The sequence below is a fragment of the Podarcis melisellensis genome (assembly GCF_964234715.1).
Source record: "Podarcis melisellensis genome assembly, chromosome: 1".
Classification (NCBI taxonomy): domain Eukaryota; kingdom Metazoa; phylum Chordata; class Lepidosauria; order Squamata; family Lacertidae; genus Podarcis; species Podarcis melisellensis.
The window spans coordinates 115,856,568-115,875,590 of NC_138528.1; the positions used below are offsets into that span (position 1 = coordinate 115,856,568).

At 42.3% G+C, this 19,023-nt stretch overlaps 1 long non-coding RNA gene across 1 annotated transcript; it reads right to left on the reverse strand.

Moving 5' to 3' along the window:
• Positions 1-7,576: 7,576 nt before the first annotated feature.
• On the reverse strand, positions 7,577-15,308 carry LOC309363754. The gene is made up of 3 exons (XR_014165574.1): positions 15,201-15,308; positions 14,694-14,764; positions 7,577-7,717 (listed from the first exon to the last, which is right to left on the reverse strand). It is a non-coding gene; the product is annotated as an uncharacterized lncRNA (long non-coding RNA).
• Between the last annotated feature and the right edge of the window lie 3,715 nt (positions 15,309-19,023).

Below are 19,023 nucleotides of genomic sequence, written 5' to 3' on the forward strand. Positions count from 1 at the left end.
AATTTTAAACAATGATCATTCTACTACTGCGTTCTCCTTTTCACTTCTGCTACATTTTGGGCTTAGACGGCAGAAACCTGTGCATGTCTCCCAAGTTTATTCAATTGTTTGACCTCATCAATGAAGAGGGGATTGTGGGATGGATGGGAAAGACTTGTTCTTTCATAAACCTAAAATCTTCCAGTATTGACCCATGTAACATTTCCTCTACTGAGTTAAGAAAGATTTTAAATCTGTCCCTTTTAATGGAAGAATTAGCGCTGAAAAGCCATACAATGGAATTCTGTTGGAGAGAGCAGACAATAGCAGCCTGTCATTTTCTTCTTAATTTTTCCCTTGGCTGTTTGTATGTGAGGGCTTATATCTGAATGGTAAATTCAAACCATTTTCTGAAACAATAAAGAAGTTCTGACAGCACTCCATTTCTGCTTTGATTAGTTGTAATCAACACATTTGCACACCATAATGCTGATCACTTAACCAATGATGAAAGTCTGAATGAACTGGAATATATCAAGATTGTTGTGTATGTGTGTGTGTGTGTGTGTGTGTGTGTGTGTGTGTGTGTGTATATATATATATATATATATATATATATATATATATATACATACATACATACATACATATATATTGTATACTCATTTGATAGTTACTTTCATTGCAGGTCACTGAGGCTTTGATGTAAGGTATTCATAATGAGAATAAAATATTCAGAAGCCTATCTACATAGCCTAATAGTCTAAAGTACCGTAATGTTGCACATGAAATACCTCCTGAAAATAAAATATTTCAATACATTTAAAATGTGCCAATAAACCACTATAGGACAAGCAATTGGTTCAATGGTGAATGGCATTGCAATAGAGCAGCACTTAAAGTAGGCATTAATAGACAAATATGGAGAACCATTATTGTTGTTGTTGTTGTTATTATTAATTACTTATACCCCGCCCATCTGGCTGCATTTCCCCAGCCACTCTGGGCAGCTTCCAACAGAATATTAAAAACACAACAAAACATCAGACATTTAAAACTTCCCCAAACGGGACTGCCTTCAGATGTTTTCTAAAAGTCAGATACAGTGGAACCTTGGTTTTCAAGTGTCTCGGAAGCTGAACGTTTGGGTTTTCGAACGCCGAAAACCTGGAAGTAATTGCTTCCGTTTTCGAACGCGCCTCAGAAGTTGAACGGCTTCCGATGCGCGATTCTCAGTTTTCTCAATGGGATTTGTCCACCACCCTTGGAGCCTCGGTTGTTGAATATTCTGGAAGTCAAACGGTCTTCCAGAACAGATTACGTTCAACAGCCGAGGTTCCACTGTAGTTGTTTATTTCCTTGACATTTGGTGGGAGGGCATTCCACAGGGCAGGCGCCACTACCGAGAAGGCCCTCTGCCTGGTTCACTGTAACCTCACTTCTCGCAGGGGAAACCCAACCAGATGGGCAGGATACAAATAATAAATTACTATTACTATTACTGTTTAGACCATAGTGCCACCTGCAGCAGGACCAGAGGCAGGGAGGAGGCGCGGACAAAGACGAGAAAGAGCTTCTCCCCTTTATTCCCTTCACACACACCCCAATGGTGGCAGTGACAGCAAAGGAAGAATCGGAAGGCCTCCTGGGCACACTCAGTCCTCAGTGTGACCACAGATGAGTGGAAATATAATATAGGAAGAAAAATCAGCTACTGAGTTACCACACTGCCAGCATTATCTTTTTTAAGAAAAAATATTTTGCTCAGCCTAACTTCAAAAAGGAAGGAGTTTCTGGGCCATTTATAAAGATCTGATTCCCAAACTTCCTGAGTAAGCACAGTACTGGAAATGGTGTCCCATTTGGATTTAAAGTTACTTCCTGCCTGTTCTTCTAGCCCTAATAAAGCAGAAATCTATTTTTGACAACACTTTGTTGACAGCTTCATCATGGTTGTATCAAGTCTGAGTGTGGTCTGATTTCTTAAATTGCTAACAAAACAACAGCAAACATGAACTGGAAGCAACCAACCTGCAGTTATCCCCCTGACTGACTAGATTATTGCACGAGTCAAAAGAGGTTTTTTCCACTGGCTGACTAGAACATATGCCTAGATAAATACTGAACAGCTCAAGGTAATTGCTGCAGTAACTAACATGTTTTCACTACACTGCTCATTTAAGGATTGTGTAACCACAACTCATGATCACATGAGCCAATATGCAACTACTTTACTGTCTAAATAGCTTAATATTTTTATTGGAAAATGTTTGAAATTACAAGGCACTGAAACAAAGTGCTTGGTTCCAGGAAATGCAGTTGCATGCATGAGAGATATGGGCAGGCAACAAGGATAAAGGTAAAGGGACCCCTGACCATTGGGTCCAGTCGTGACTGACTCTGGGGTTGCGGCGTTCATCTCGCTTTATTGGCCGAGGGAGCCAGCGTACAGCTTCCGGGTCATGTGGCCAGTTTGACTAAGCCGCTTCTGGCAAACCAGAGCAGTGCACGGAAATGCCATTTACCTTCCTGCCAGAGTGGTACCTATTTATCTACTTGCTTTGACGTGCTTTTAAACTGCTAGGTTGGCAGGAGCAGGGACCGAACAACAGGAGCTCACCCCGTCACGGGGATTCGAACTGCCGACCTTCTGATCTGCAAGTCCGAGGCTCTGTGGTTTAACCCACAGCACCACCCGCATTCCAGGATATCTGGTTGCAATAGTGTGTCCCTGTTTTCATCGGAGAAATGTTGGAGGGTATGTTCACCCCCTTTCACTTGGTGTCCATGATGAGATCATAATAAGCTGTCTGGACGACAGGTTCTGAAGGCAAGGAAGAGGTCATTTCTGGATTCTGGGGAAATGAACAAGAACTATAAGGGTTAATAAGCCACCACACCTGAAAAAGTCTTCGCTGTAAACCAGGGAACAAGTTGCTCTTGTAAACATCCTATGCTAACTGTCACTTTGATTGTTCTTGAGAACTTTTTTACATACATGTCTCACAGAGTTTATAAATTATTATCTTCCCTATTTACACTGCTGCTAGTAGATAAACTCTTTGAAAATAAATGGAAGGGAAGCGGCGGTGGCATTTATTGTGGCTGGCATAAGATAAACACTGAAAAATGCTATAAAGGGGAGAGAGCCTTTGGCTTTATGTAACAGTCACACTGCTGTTTATATAAATGCCCAAAAAGGAGAGAAGGGAAGCAGTTGTTTCCTGCATGTAACGTCATTTTGTCATCTGCCCAACCATTTTAGAAAACGATTGGAAACCTTTATTCGGTTTCCCTGGTTGGGGGGGAATGCTGAAACAAAATTCTTAGGGTGTTTTGTGAGACACATTCCCTCACTACAGTGGTACCTCAGGTTACATACGCTTCAGGTTACAGACTCCGCTAACCCAGAAATAGAGTCTGACTGGACCTAATGGTCAGGGGTCCCTTTACCTTTACCTTTAAGTCTATCAGTGGCTACTCCCCTTGATGACCACGGTCAGAGGCAATATGCTTCTGAGTACCAGTTGCTTAAAACCGAAGGAGAAGAACATCTGGTTGGCCACTGCAAGGATACAGAACTAGATGGGTCACTGTCCTGATTTATATTTTCTTATACGTTTAATGCCCTTTTTTAAAAAAATGCCACATCGTTGTTCTGTGTGCCTGAGAACGTTTTAAATTAAGGTATACATTGGTGTGATTTTTTCCCCTTTTAGATTGAATAAACCACTCACGATGATCATATTTTCCAGTTTTCAGGCCTCTCCATTTGCTTTTAAGCTCTCGCTTGCCAGAAAAGTAGGTGGAGCAGGGATTTGCCAAAATAAGCCTTGATTAATTTAACTGTGGGGCATGGCTAATGCTTCGAAACTCTGGAATTTTTGAGTGGAAAGAAATAAACTTCCGTGTGAACGCCTTATATTTGGACGGGAGTCACAGCTCACACTTTGAGTCCATTTTTCATTTTGCAGAAGGCAAAAGTTGAGGCTGCATTCCTTTACCCATAGCTGTCAACTTTTCCCTTTTCTTGAGAGGAATCCTATTCGGAATAAGGGAATTTCCCTTAAAAAAAAAGGGAAACGTTGACAGCTATGCCTTTACCAGCTCTTCCGTTCAGTTCATCAGAACAGAGAATTAACACCCAAGTCCTCATTTCTTTCTAGCTTTGATCTTAATCCAACCAACATGGTAGTTATGTAGCAGGACCATCATAGGAAAAGCATGGGAATATGTCTGAGGAGCATTGAGAACAGCCCTGCTGCATCCGATCAATGTTTGCTGAACTAAGCCTGGGAATTAGAACTGGCGGCTAACTGGACAGCTAGCAAGCGATGTGCAAATGTCAGACTGTGGTACATTTTATAGAAGCTCTTCTGGAACGGCATACTGCTTTTCCAAAGAAACAAGCCAACTTCTCAATAACAGACTAAACAGGGAAAAGGAGAAATGGAAGATGGCGGGAAGAGATGTGATTCCTTTTTATTTTCAGAAAGGTTACAGTAAGTCAACAGGAACAATAAATGCAAATTTTTGGGAAGGATGAGATTCACATGCCTTTCTCTTTAGTCTAGAGACTGTCAACATGGGAGGCAGCAATGCAGCTAATCATTCGAGTCTAAACTGTATAAGGTTTTGTAATAATAATAAATTTTATCTTCAACAAGAAGAGGTAGAAATGGATTACTTGGCCACAGTACCTTTGGGTTGGATATGTATATTTTCTAGAGGCAGCTGATCTTGAACGTGAATCAAACTGAATCAAAGGAAGCAAATTGTTCCTTTCCATTATCAGAATGTTTCTGCTCCCAGCAAGAGGCACTTGTGTGATTTTCCGCCTCAAAAAACATGGCCATCCATAACTGAGTCCTACACACCTTGATGGGGAAGAGGAGCTGGGAGGACGAGATTGGAAGCAACAGCTTCCATTTTAGAATTAACCATGGTTTGCTGTTACATATGACAAGGATAACCATGGTTAGTTTGAATGAGCCATGGTCAGAAACAATGGCTCCTCCCTGGCTTGTTTCAATAAACCATAGGAAGTAGCCAAATGACCACTCCTTCTCCCTACCTCACATCAGCTTTAATACATGCCTGGGATAATAACGGGTATGAGTGAGGGACACTTTCTGAAATAATTTTGGTTCACAAGACTAGAGCTATTAAGAATCACCACCACAGCATTTTAAGTAGCATCCCATGGACTGCACTGAATACAGTATCCCTCACAAGCAATGGAATGGTGACTGCATTTCTTTCTAATTCTGTGTAAACAATACAACACGATCCTGCTAAGTAGATTAGAGGTTTGATGTATTGGACTCCATGTAGTTTGCCTTTAATATTCAGTCATTATTGCTCTTTGAAAAGCAAAGAATTACCTCTCTGTGCGCTAATGCTGGTTTTATCTGGGATTAAGACCTATTTTAAGATTAGATTTGGTTTAATTGCACTGAACCAAAACATAGTCTTGGACACAGGGAACTGAAACTTCTGATTAAACGCCTGTCTGGGATGCTCACAAAGCAAAAGTAAACTTAACAGGCTGTGTGGAGATGGCCGGTAATGATTGCAGGAAAAAATGTCCCCTTTTCTGCAACTGATTGGATTAAAGAGATCCTGCGATATTTATCACAAGTTCTGAGACACAGAAGCGCCCATCACAGTAAGAGAGAGCCAAAGTCTGCATACACACCCTACACAATTAAAACACCTTCCCCACCCACAGAAGTTCTAGGAACTGTGGTTTAGCTACTGCTTTTTTTCTGGGGGGAACGCAGGGGTACGCATACCCCTAAACATTTTGTGAATCTTAATCTTGGCCTCACTGAGGGGCAGTATTTCAATATGAGTAGGGAAATGAGAGTACCCCTAAACTTTTTTTTAGGAAAAAAGCAGAGTTTAGCCATTACAGAGCTACAATTCCCAGCACCCTTATCAAACTATAGCTTTCAGGATTCTTTGTGGGGATTGCTTTAAATGTATAGTATGTATGCTGCCTACATGCCTGCCTTTTCAACAGCCTACCTAACTCCATATCTTTGTTTCCTTGTAATCCATGGCTGTGAACTTCATTGCCTCCTTCTCACTGGGCTCCTTCAGCTGTAGCATGCAGCTGTGAGAAGGAAGCTTCTTCCTCTTCTTTGGCGATCACTAGTAGCTGAGTAAGATTGTCTTCCATGAACACAGTCTTAACAGTGAGTCCATAAGTGACTGTGGAGGCCAATTCTGGATCCACACGTCCTTCCACAGTGGGGACATAGGTCTCTCGGTGGGAGTTGATCACGGTGAGGGTTTGCCAAGTGTGCCTTCCTCTTAGCACATTTCTCTCTTTCGTCCTGAGTTCGAGCATCCTCAAAACCCACGACACCTTTGGTAAAGGCTGTTCTCCAACTGGAGCTCTCACAGGCCAGTGTTTCCCAGTTGTCAGTGTTTATACTACATTTTTTAAGATTTGCCTTGAGAGAGTCTTTAAAACTCTTTTGTTGACCACCAGCAATACGCTTTCCATTTTAAAATTCGGAATAGAGTAGTTGCTTTGGAAGGCTATGATCAGCCATCCGAACAACATGACCAGTCCAACGAAGCTGATGTTGAAGAATTATTGCTTCGACACTGGTGATCTTTGCTTCTTCCAGTACACTGGCATTAGTTCGCCTGTCTTCCCAAGTGATGTGTAAAATTCTTCATAGACACTCTGAGAAAGAAGCACGTCTGCCAGGAACAGGTGGGATGCTGGGACAGAGCCAGCCTCCCAACACCAACATTGCCAGTATGTTATCTACCTCTGTCTTTGCTTAATGAAATATTTATAGTGTGCACTTTCATAAAACTACAGCAAGACAGTGTGCAGCATACAAAATCACAGTAAGGTTAATCAAACCATCTGTAAAAGTATCAGTAAATACTGGTTGATTAAAAAAAAATTCACATTGCAAAGTCCTGTCTGAATAACCCAGTTTGTAGGAGTTATAGTTCTGTATATCTCATAGTAAATGACTTTCCCCTCAGTTTCTGTAACGCATTTTGTAAATATACAAAAAACCCCAACAACAATCAGTTCTATAATTTTGGTGGGGTTTTTTACACCGCAACCCATGTCTTTGTTGAGGAGCGCAACATTGCAAATCTGCAGGAATGCCAGACAGTGCCAAGCGAATCCAGACACTCAAAAACAGTTTGTTGGCATCTAAAGAAAACCATTCTAAGATACTGTCGGAACCTAAAGCTGTTTGATTGCTTTCTGGAAAAAGGTGGGGCGGCTTATATCCCAGCTAACCAAACCGCAAGGTGAGACATGGAGAGCAAATGTTTACCTGGAAGGTATGCATAATATGCGCTAAGTAGTCATAAGAGATCCAGAATACTGAGTAATATATACTGAGTGTGAATTAAGTTTTGCAGAGGAGGACTCATTCAGTAATGCAGAATGCTTGACAAGTCTTGACCTGTGTCTTGTTCTGTATTCTTTCGGATAGTACTAGCTTAAAACCAATTATTTTCCACAACATTTTATTGTATTTCTTCTAAGAAAGAATATAAACCAAATGAAATCCAAAGCATTGCCATTAATGAAAACTGATGTCCGTAAAATTAGCAATCATATAAACTTACATACAGAAAAGAGGTCCTTCTGGAAAGATCTGTGTTGACTTGAAAAACACTGATTATTGAGATTATAATATCTCAATAAATGTGTGTCCATCATCAGACACATCGTACTTGTTCAGACAATCTGCCCATCAAATCAAAATTAGGTAGAATTAAAATTAAACAGTAGAATATTCAGGCAGAAAAGAAACTGCGCTGGGAACAGGAAGAAGATCTTTCATCTGCTAAAATAAGGGAAATAGGGCAATTTGATGAAAAACATGTTTTCAGACAGTCAGACATTACACACAGAGGGCTTGCCTTCCAAAATAAGCGGAGCTGTCAACATCTGATGCTCTTGAGATAAGGGAGGACTTATTTGCCCTCATGCCTAGGAAATGAAGGGAGGCAATAGATGTAGCCATTGTACTCTGAGTGAAGGAGACACACTGTGTTGTTAGGTGAGATGATAAACAGTCCCATTTTAGCAGAGGGAATGAGGAAAGGATTTAGAGCACAGTGGTGTGTTTATATGACCAAACTTTCTCCAGAGGCTCCCTTTAGTTAGATTTTCTCACGACCTATTCTCCTTGTGTCTCACGACCTTTCCCCACAAATGACAGCCATTTTAGAGGCAATCTGTGTAGACTTCCAGCTGCAGGTGACATGCACTGAGACAGCTGCAGGACTGCACATGTCACACACACAGAATTCAAACAATAGTTTGATTTTTGGTGTGCTACAGTGATCCCTTTCACCCCAACCCACAGCTGAATGAAAGCCATCTCTCATTGTATGATCCTAAAGGTAAAGGATCCCTGGATGGTTAAGTCCAGTCAAAGGAGACTATAGGGTTGTGGCACTCATCTTGCTTTCAGGCTAAGGGAGGTGGCGCTGTGGTCTCACTGAGCCTCATGGGCTTGCCAATCGGAAGGTCAGCAGTTTGAATCCCCGCGACGGGGTGAGCTCCCGTTGCTCTGTCCCAGCTCCTGACAACCTAGCAATTTGAAAGCACACCAGTGCAAGTAGATAAATAGTTACCGCTGCGGCAGGAAGGTAAACAGCATTTCCATGCGCTCTGGTTTCCGTGATGGTGTCCCGTTGCACCAGTCATGTGCAATTGTTCAGTCATGCTGGCCACATGACCAGAAAATCTGTCTGTGGACAAACGCCGGCTCCCTCGGCCTGAAAGCAAGATGAGTGCCGCAACCCCATAGTCGCCTTTGACTGGACTTAACCGTCCAGAGGTCCTTTACCTTATACCTTTACATAGTGTAGAATTGTGTGACAAGTCATATAAAGGAGACATTGACTGGATATGACAGGCCTATGTGATTAGGCTCCACATGCCCGATTCAGGTATTTACAGATCCTCCAAGTGTCCCTATTTTCCAGGGACAATCCAGGATGTACAGAAGCCATCCCGGTTTCTGATTGATCCTGGAATATTCCACTTTTCCTTAGGACGTCTGTATTTTCATTGGAGAAATGTTGGAGGGTATGGAGTTATATGACCCCCCAAGTCAAGGAGATAAGTACCATAACTACAGTGGTACCTTGGGTTACAGACGCTTGGGTTACAGACGCTGTATAAAAGAACTTGTTGTTCCAACCATTCCGTTCTCCCCCCGCCCTGTTTTCAGCCCAGCCGTAAATATTCTCTTTAGATTGTTCGCCATGCGCTTAACCCACATAAGCGAGTCACTTTCCCTCAGTCCCATTTGTTGTCAAAAGCAAGAAGAACAAAGCACTCGACTTTTCTTTTGTCCAAATCATAACAACAACAACAACAATAATAATAATAGATTCAGAATGGCGGTGGTGTTTTTTATGTGTGTTTTTTAGCATTTACATGACAATACCTCTTAAGGAAATGGGTATATTTGTATGTTACAATGTGCTCCACTATTTAGAGCAATTTGCATGAAAGTATTCTTAGGGTCCTGAGCACAGAGCAAAGCTCATGTCTTTGATTCCAGGCTCTGCAACTAGAAGAAACTGTGGATACCTTTACTAAGTCTGATCTCTTTCTCTCTCTCATATACAGTGGTACCTCAGGTTACAGACGCTTCAGGTTACAGACGCTTCAGGTTACAGACTCCGCTAAGCCAGAAATAGTACCTCGGGTTAAGAACTTTGCTGCAGGATGAGAACAGAAATTGCACAGCAGCAGCAGTGGGAGGCCCATTAGCTAAAGTGGTATCTCAGGTTAAGAACAGTTTCAGGTTAAGAACAGACCTCCGGAACGAATTAAGTTCTTAACCCAAGGTACCACTGTATACAGCTTTTGGAAGACATGTGAAGGCAGCTCTGTATAGGGAAGTTTTTTTAATGTTTAATTATTTATTATGTTTTTATATATGTTGCAAGCTGTCCAGAGAAGCTGGGGCAATCCATTCAGATGGGTGGTGTTGGAAGAAGAAGAAGAAGAAGAAGAAGAAGAAGAAGAAGAAGAAGAAGAAGAAGAAGACAACATCCCTATTTTCATCAGAGAAACGTTAGAATTTACATACATACGACACCCATACATACATACATACATACGACACCTACTTCCAGAACCTCACTGGCAAGGCCAATTGTAGGATTCTTTCTGAGAGGTAGGAAGACAAATGAGTATGAAGGACCTGCTCAGTTGCCTTCACCCATGGGATTCTGGTATTCACACGTGTCAGATGGTATTGCTCCATATGGAGCATCCATCTAAGTTACTGCCGCTCTCTAGAGTTCTGACTCAGCAAATTTTACAATCTAAGCACTTAAAAGTATGCCTGGAATTTATTTCAGTGCCCTATAGAAGACAAGCCTATGACTATCGTGATCAGGGAGGAAAGTTACAGAAATAATGCTTTTATCAGAGGAACATATCCAGCTGAACAGGACATGAGGAAAGTGAACATACAGCTTTACTAATGGAAAAGGTATCTCTAAAGGCCCTCTTAAGAGTCTTTTCTCTTTTCAATTCATAATATGTTTAAGGTGGGAATTGATTTCCCATTAATGACAGCAGCAAAACATTACTGATTCGGCTGGATCAGCAATGTAAATATGCTTTAAAAGATACACATAATTTAAAAGAACATGACCTCCAAACCATTTGCTACTGTACTTTAACAACACAAGGGCACCGTCTCAGGAGTCTTAGATTAATGACAAGCCATGTCTCTATTTTAGAAGGAAGACGTGTGTTGGTTTCCGAATTTGCTCATCCCCTCTCGAATAGACATTTCTCCGTTAACAGCACAGCATTTATATGACTTCTGAGAACACCCAGGTTGCTTTGATGGCCACAGGTAATGCATCAATAGATCAGAAAGACAGAAATGGGGAAAGGAAGGGAAATAGATCTGCTCTTTTCTGTGAATTAAGTTATGTAGTCTTCAACTATGTAGGTACACAGGGACATTGATTTCCATCTAATTCTAGAGAGGAGCAAAAGACAGGACGAAGAGTCAGGTTGCCTCCAGATGGTTGTTTTGTTGTGGGCGATTTCTGCAATATAATCTTGACACAATAATAGTGCATTAGTAGTGGATTTGTTATACTTCAGTTTGTTCTGTTATGCTTCCCAAATGCTGTCCGGAGGGGCTATAGTGCAACAAAAGCAGAACAAAAATAAACCACCGGAACACTTGTGGTATAAAATGTTGTGGGATTTGATCAGGAGGTTGTGGGTTAGAAATGAAGCAGTGAGGCAAGACACAGTGATAACAGCAAGAACCTCTATTGAACTAACAGAACTGGACCACAGGGGCAAAGCAACTGCTTATATACATTTCTGAAGGCCTGGGCCACTCCCACTCACAATGTCATTGGCTGTCTAAACTTCCAAGCTGCGAATCATGACTCAGAGTTTAAGGGCCAATGGCAGAGGCCCAAATCCTGAAATGCTCTGTGATTGGAAATCATGTATAGAATCAGAACACAAGGGCTCAGAATGTTTAGTCCAGACTCAAGCTCAGGCAAACACAGACCACTGAATACATAATAGCTTCCTGGATAGCTCATTTGGTTGGTGTGTGGTGCTGAGAATGCCAAGGCTGCAACATGTTTGATCCCCTTATGAGACAGTTGCATATTCCTGCATTGCAAGGGGTTGGACTGCATGATCCTCAGGGTCCGTTCCAACTCTACCATTGTATGATTCTATGACCAACCCAAAAGAGAGAACAGCAGGGGCCTCAAAGTTGCCCACCAAGAGTTAGTACCTGGAGAGCAGAGGGGCCTTCAAACCATCCTCTAGATTCAGTGGTGATTATGATTTATAAACAGTGAATAAGAATTGCGTCAAAAACAAGAAATGTGAACCAGTAACTTTTGTGTGCTTACATGTTAAGGTCCCTCTAATGAAAGATGGTGGTGCTTGCATAATCAAATTGTTTTGTTTATTTAATCCATTCAGTCTAAGGAAGGGCAACAACCATTTAAAAGTGAATTCACTACCACCACCTGTTATTGCCTTAGAGATGCTAAAACATACAAGATAAGTAGAAAATAAATTGCCTGTATCCAAAGCATTATGGTGATCTACTGCACTGGGTATGACAGCTGTATGGACCTGTTCGCGGAACATTCACCCCTGATTCCTTTGCACAAAGTTTGACGGGAGGTCAGATTACACTGGCATGCATTCTTATTTGTTCATGGAGAGATTATATGATGTGTCAAGCAAGTATCATTCCACACCCTCCAGTGAATTTCGCCATCGCATTCCCTATCATAAAAAGTGTGGGGGTTTTGTGGAGAGGGGAAGGGGAAATTAGTTTGTTGAGCAATAGCACCAAATCCACTCTAATCACACAACCTGAACTTGCCATTACAGTGGTACCTCGGGTTACATACGCTTCAGGTTACATACACTTCAGGTTACAGACTCCGCTAACCCAGAAATAGTGCTTCAGGTTAAGAACTTTGCTTCAGGATGAGAACAGAAATTGTGCTCCGGCGGCGCGGCGGCAGAAGGAGGCCCCATTAGCTAAAGTGGTGCTTCAGGTTAAGAACATTTCAGGTTAAGCACGGACCTCCAGAATTAAGTACTTAACCCGAGGTACCACTGAATGTGCCCTTGGAGTAAATAATGAATCCTCTTCAGGTATTCCTCTCATCGCAAAGGACCTTTCATACGGGACATTTGAACCATTAGGAAACTTCAGCTCGCTTCTGATATACGTATCGGGGATTGAATATTATGGAGCTGAAACGCCACTTCAACTCCATCCTCCAAAATATTAAAATATGGGATATATAAGCGGGGGGGGGGAGTGGGGGACAGGAGGGAAAGAACTAGAAAAATAAGATGTGAGGCCTGCTGGAGTTTTCTTTTGAACAGCTCCACTTTCACCACCTGGGGGGCAAACAGGTGCCCACAGTAGATGGCCTCTAAGTGCTCTACTGATGGAGCAGCCTTTGCACAGCTGCGACTATCCTATCTGGCAGGAGTCTGCTTTTCAACTCATGATGCTGATGAAGCCACACACATTTTACCCAGCTGCTACTCCCCACAAAGGCTGCTCTGCGGAACAAAACACCACCAGCCTCTTTTCTCCCTTTCTTCCCCAAACCTTTCCCAGCTCGTAGGGGATTCTGTCCGCTGTGCTGTATAAAAGAACTTGTTGTTCCAACCATTCCATTCTCCCCCCGCCCTGTTTTCAGCCCAGCCGTAAATATTCTCTTTAGATTGTTCGCCATGCGCTTAACCCACATAAGCGAGTCACTTTCCCTCAGTCCCATTTGTTGTCAAAAGCAAGAAGAACAAAGCACTCGACTTTTCTTTTGTCCAAATCATAACAACAACAACAACAATAATAATAATAGATTCAGAATGGCGGTGGTGTTTTTTATGTGTGTTTTTTAGCATTTACATGACAATACCTCTTAAGGAAATGGGTATATTTGTATGTTACAATGTGCTCCACTATTTAGAGCAATTTGCATGAAAGTATTCTTAGGGTCCTGAGCACAGAGCAAAGCTCATGTCTTTGATTCCAGGCTCTGCAACTAGAAGAAACTGTGGATACCTTTACTAAGTCTGATCTCTTTCTCTCTCTCATATACAGTGGTACCTCAGGTTACAGACGCTTCAGGTTACAGACGCTTCAGGTTACAGACTCCGCTAAGCCAGAAATAGTACCTCGGGTTAAGAACTTTGCTGCAGGATGAGAACAGAAATTGCGCAGCAGCAGCAGCAGTGGGAGGCCCATTAGCTAAAGTGGTATCTCAGGTTAAGAACGAATTAAGTTCTTATCCTGAGGTTAAGAAAGAAGGCTGATCGCCGAAGAATTGATGCTTTTGAATTATGGTGCTGGAGGAGACTCTTGAGAGTCCCATGGACTGCAAGAAGAACAAACCTCTCCATTCTGAAGGAAATCAGCCCTGAGTGCTCACTGGAAGGACAGATCCTGAAGCTGAGGCTCCAATACTTTGGCCACCTCATGAGAAGAGAAGACTCCCTGGAAAAGACCCTGATGTTGGGAAAGATGGAGGGCACAAGGAGAAGGGGATGACAGAGGATGAGATGGTTGGATAGTGTTCTCGATGCTACCAGCATGAGTTTGACCAAACTGCGGGAAGCAGTGGAAGACAGGAGTGCCTGGCGTGCTCTGGTCCATGGCGTCACGAAGAGTCGGACACGACTAAATGACTAAACAACAACAACAAAACCACTGTCTAGATCAGGGCAGGCAAGGTTGTGGTCCTCCAGACTACAATTTCCATCATCCTGAAGTACTGGCCATGCTGACCAGGGCTAATGGGAATTGGAATCACAGGTTCCCCAACCCTGATATAGATAGATGGAAAGATAGATATTGATAGAATCTGGTGATGCCTTTTAATTTTAATCTTCATTTTGATGCCTTTATCTGGTAATATCTGTTAGTTTTCTTTGTACTTTTTATTAATCTGGTAGTGTCTTTTATTTTTTAATCTTTATTTTTGTGTGTGTTTCTTTTTACCTCATCGCTTTTCTGCAAATCCATCCAACGCTATTGTCTCTCCACTAGCCAAGTAAGAATTCCCACCACCACCACCGCCATTGCTACCGTGAACAGCATATAGAAATATTAGATTTCCACGCTCCACAGGCAAGTGACATGATTTGACACTGCTGTGTTGCCACTTACTTGGTGCCAACGTCCTTTGTAGTCCAAACATTTTCGGGGAGGGGAGAACAGTTATAATGTCACTCCAGGACCTGTCAGGATGGATCATGACAATGACTTGTTTTAACAAACGGGAACAAAAACATAAAACTCCTCAGTAGCCATTAGCGGCTACTTTGTGAATAATACATATCTGAACACCTGGGCTTTGCTGCCATGATTTAGTTATTTATAAGCAGCGGCTTTCATTACATTTTGAAGACATCTCCATTTATAACAATTGGAAATGACAAAGGACGACTGAACTATAGGAGCACATCCAAGGCTTCGGGTTGTAAACCACTAGAGCAGACAGGATATCCAGTAAATCTAATCTAGGGCAATGTTGGGAATCAGACATCCACCATGTACCTTTGAGGAATTGTGCCTTTTCTAAGGTTACCCAGCACACATAATTGGATCATGGCTTACTACGTTATGAGCTGCCTCGAGTTTAACGTCAAGTAATTTGCTGCATTACAATACAACCTGCGTTTGGCCATTTTCTTTGCTTCTGATGCAGAATGTTAGTCTCGCATTCCCACTCAGGTTCTCTGTCTGTCGCCCAAATATATATAGCTTCACTTTTCACAAAGGCTTATGGTAGGAAACAGTTAAAAGGATGGGGTCTCATAATGATGATGTCATACAGCTGAGACCCAGATCAGCTGTTCCCCAACAAGCCCAAACCTGCCACTGTGTTTGCTACCACCACCTCCCTCCCATCCTTCCAGCCATAATCTCTTAAAATATCAGAAATTGTGGACCTCACTGGGAATCCTATTTCCACTTTCTGAACCCTCAGTAAGCATTCTCATTCATTTCACAGCTTCTTCTCCATAACAGTGTGGGCTAGGAGCTTCCTTAGACAATAACAACAACAATGGAGCAATTGAAGGTCAAGCTAGATGTGAAATTAGACTCATCTTTATGTTTGATGCTTAGGATTTTTTAATGCAAATAGCATCAGCTGAGGGAGACTGATAATGGGCATACCACTGGCCTGGATGGTAGATTTATTTTATCCCCTGTTGCAGCCTTGAAGAAGATTCCTTCAATGAAACTTGGTATTTTTGTTGGGAAGGGGGAATCACCCATTGGAGCCAATAGAATTTCCCCAAAAGCAAATACTAGCCTCAGAGGAAGGCTGTTATTCAAAACTGCAACAGGGAAGAGTTAAATTCTCCCTTCATGCCTGCTTTGATCACAGTGTGTGCCCCTGTCCTCATCACCAACCCCATGAATGCTATTTGCATTTTTCTAACTTGTGCATTAAAATAAAAAGCATTCAGAGATCTAGAGGTTTCTGTTTGCATCAGATAGCAAAACCCTCTCCCACCACTTCCCCACTGCATGGTAAAATTGCAGACATGCAAATTTGTAACCTCCCTTCAATCATCCACAGACCACAAATTCTGGATCTGAAGGGCTATCGCTGATTAGACATCTTACTGTGAACATCCCCTTACTACGAACCAAAAATCTAGATACATTCACCGTGGAGGAGGGAAAAAATCTTGCACCCCCTCATGCACTGGCAAGTTCCCATCTGCGAATTTCTTTGTTTGTTCTTCTTCAACAGTCTAAAGAGACGTATGTTTTAAAAATTAGCTCTGCGTCTTTGTAACAGAACAATTGCCTTCCTTTTCCAGCTTGTGAAGCCCGATTTTCCTTTCTCACACTTGTTATCGACATGCTTGCCGAAAGATAAGAGACAGCCTTGGAACATCGGCAGTCTATTGATATGAAAGGGTCTGCCGTGGATTACAAAGTGAAGTTCGTACTCTGTAAACACACCGCCGCCGACAGATTGGCTCAGAAGACGTCCGGAGGGCAACGAGGATATCAGGTCCATGGCAGCTGGGCAGCTGCTGTGCATTTATAAACTTTCTCCTGTAAGAATGCTGAGAATTTTCTGAAATCACCATAACGTATTATGTCTTTACAAGCAACCGGCCAGCTTCAAAAGCCACCCGCTGCTAGCCAAATCAATTTCATGAAAAGAAAGGAAAGCACCATACAAATGGCTCTTTATGAGAAAATTAGCACCGGCTATAACTCTAATATAATTTACTCCAGAATAATCCCATCGCCCTCAGTGAGATCATTCCACCAGTAGTGGCCTAAAGATCACAACTGATTCCCACACTCTTAACTGTATTATTATACATACACACACATTTGAGCTTGATATTGCACATCTGAACAATAAATTTACCATGCAGCAGCACCCTAGATATGAGAAGCCCCTTTGAGTCCTAAGCAATTTTGTCCCTTGATTTCAGGAAACTGAACAGTGCAGTGGACAATTTGTGGAACATTTGGTACCCGGCACCTAGAATTCAGCATCCTAGAGTCAAGGTCTTAGAACTACAGAGAACTGAAAACTATCTGAGAGAATCTCTTCCCATATAAGCCCCACGTATTCCTGTAGGGGACGCGGGTGGCTCTGTGGTCTAAACCACTAAGCCTCTTGGGCTTGTCGATCAGAAGATCAGCGGTTCGAATCCCCACGACAGGGTGAGCTTCCGTTGCTCTGTCCCAGCTCCTGCCACCCTAGCAGTTTGAAAGCATGCCAGTGCGAGTAGATAAATAGATACTGCTGTGGCAGGAAGGTAAATGGTGTTTCCGTGTGGTCTGGTTTCCTTAACCGTGTCCCGTTGCACCAAAAGCAGTTTAGTCATGCTGGCCACATGATCTGGAAAGCTGTTTGTGGACAAATGCTGGCTTCCTTGGCCTGAAAGCAAGATGAGCGCCACAATCCTATAGGCACCTTTGACTGGACTTAACCATCCAGGGGTCCTTTACCTCTACCTTTTTTTTAACTGCTTGGAAAAAAATCACTGAAGCTAGAGAGATACTCCTGGTGCGTGGAATTTCCGTGTTCTGCGTAGCTTCTAGCTCCTTCCTGTGACTAATAAAAGCAGAACCAGTTATGCAAAATGGGGGGGGGGGATTTGTGCATAGACTATTCGTTTGCATAATTTATTCCAGTTAAATAATTTAATTCTTCGTGAATTCTTCTTGAACCTGGGTTTTCTGTGGTGTGATGGAGCCAACAATGTCCTCTGCTTGTGTTTAGTAAAACAGAGGCTCTTAAAAAAGGATTATTGCCCGGATAAAATTGGAAAGGCAACATCTGTGCTAAAAACAGTCCCTGAGCCATTCCGATTCTCCTGGAAATGCATTAGGCAAACAAACCAAGAAGATACACAACTGCTATTGTTAGGCCACTGCATAGACAATCAATCAATTCCATCCTGATCCTACACAGACGTTTTAATTACTGCCATAAATCATTATCTGAAGGTTACCAGACCTCAAAGACAGCAAAATCACCACTGAAGTTGTTTGGCTAAAGAAAATGGATCGAGGTGCTTCAGCTTAGAAAGTGACAGGGAGAACATTCTAGCAGAGCATTTTCTTTTTGCTGTCAAATAACATGTGGACACCCCCGCCGCCGCCTTTAGGAGAAAAAATTGGGATCATTTCTCCTTTGTTTTTATTATTTCTTTATTTATTTATTTAATTAACTACCTAACCCATCAAATGTAAACAAACTGATCTGGGTACCAGACAAGTCTATGGTAGCGTGAACAAATACATTCATAAAACCATTCATAGTCTAGCACATGAGTAGGCAAGCTAAGGCCCGGGGGCCAGATCGAGCCCAATCGCCTTCTAAATCTGGCCCGTGGACAGTCTGGGAATCAGTGTGTTTTTACATGAGTAGAATGTGTGCTTTTATTTAAAATGCATCTCTGGGTTATTTGTGGGGCATAGGAATTCGTTCATTTCCCTCCCAAAAAATATAGTCTGCCCCCCCACAAATTCTGAGAGACAGTAGGCAGGCCCCCTGCTGACCCCTAGTCTAGCAAGTTGCCTTTCTGGGGAAGGCTTGGGCTGGTGAATGAAGTGATACGCAGACCTTTTAAGGATTTGACCAAATTGACAGGAAGACAGTGGATGTTTTGGAATATTCAGGCACAAAATGCAAACCCTGCTAGTGTCCCTATTTTCCAGGGACAGTCCCGGATTTACAGAAGCCGTCCCAGTTTCTGATTTGATCCCAGAATGTCCCGCTTTTCTTTAGGATGTCCCTATTTTCATCGGAGAAATGTTCACGGGTATGGAATTATGTGACTCCTGAGCCAAGGAGACAAGTAACTATACAACCTTTAGAAGACATTTGAAGGCAGCCCTGTATAGTAAAGATTTTTAATGTTTAATGTTTTATTGTGTTTTACTATATGTTGGAAGCAGCCCAGAGTGGCTGGGGCTGCCCATTCAGATGGACGGGGTATAAAGAATA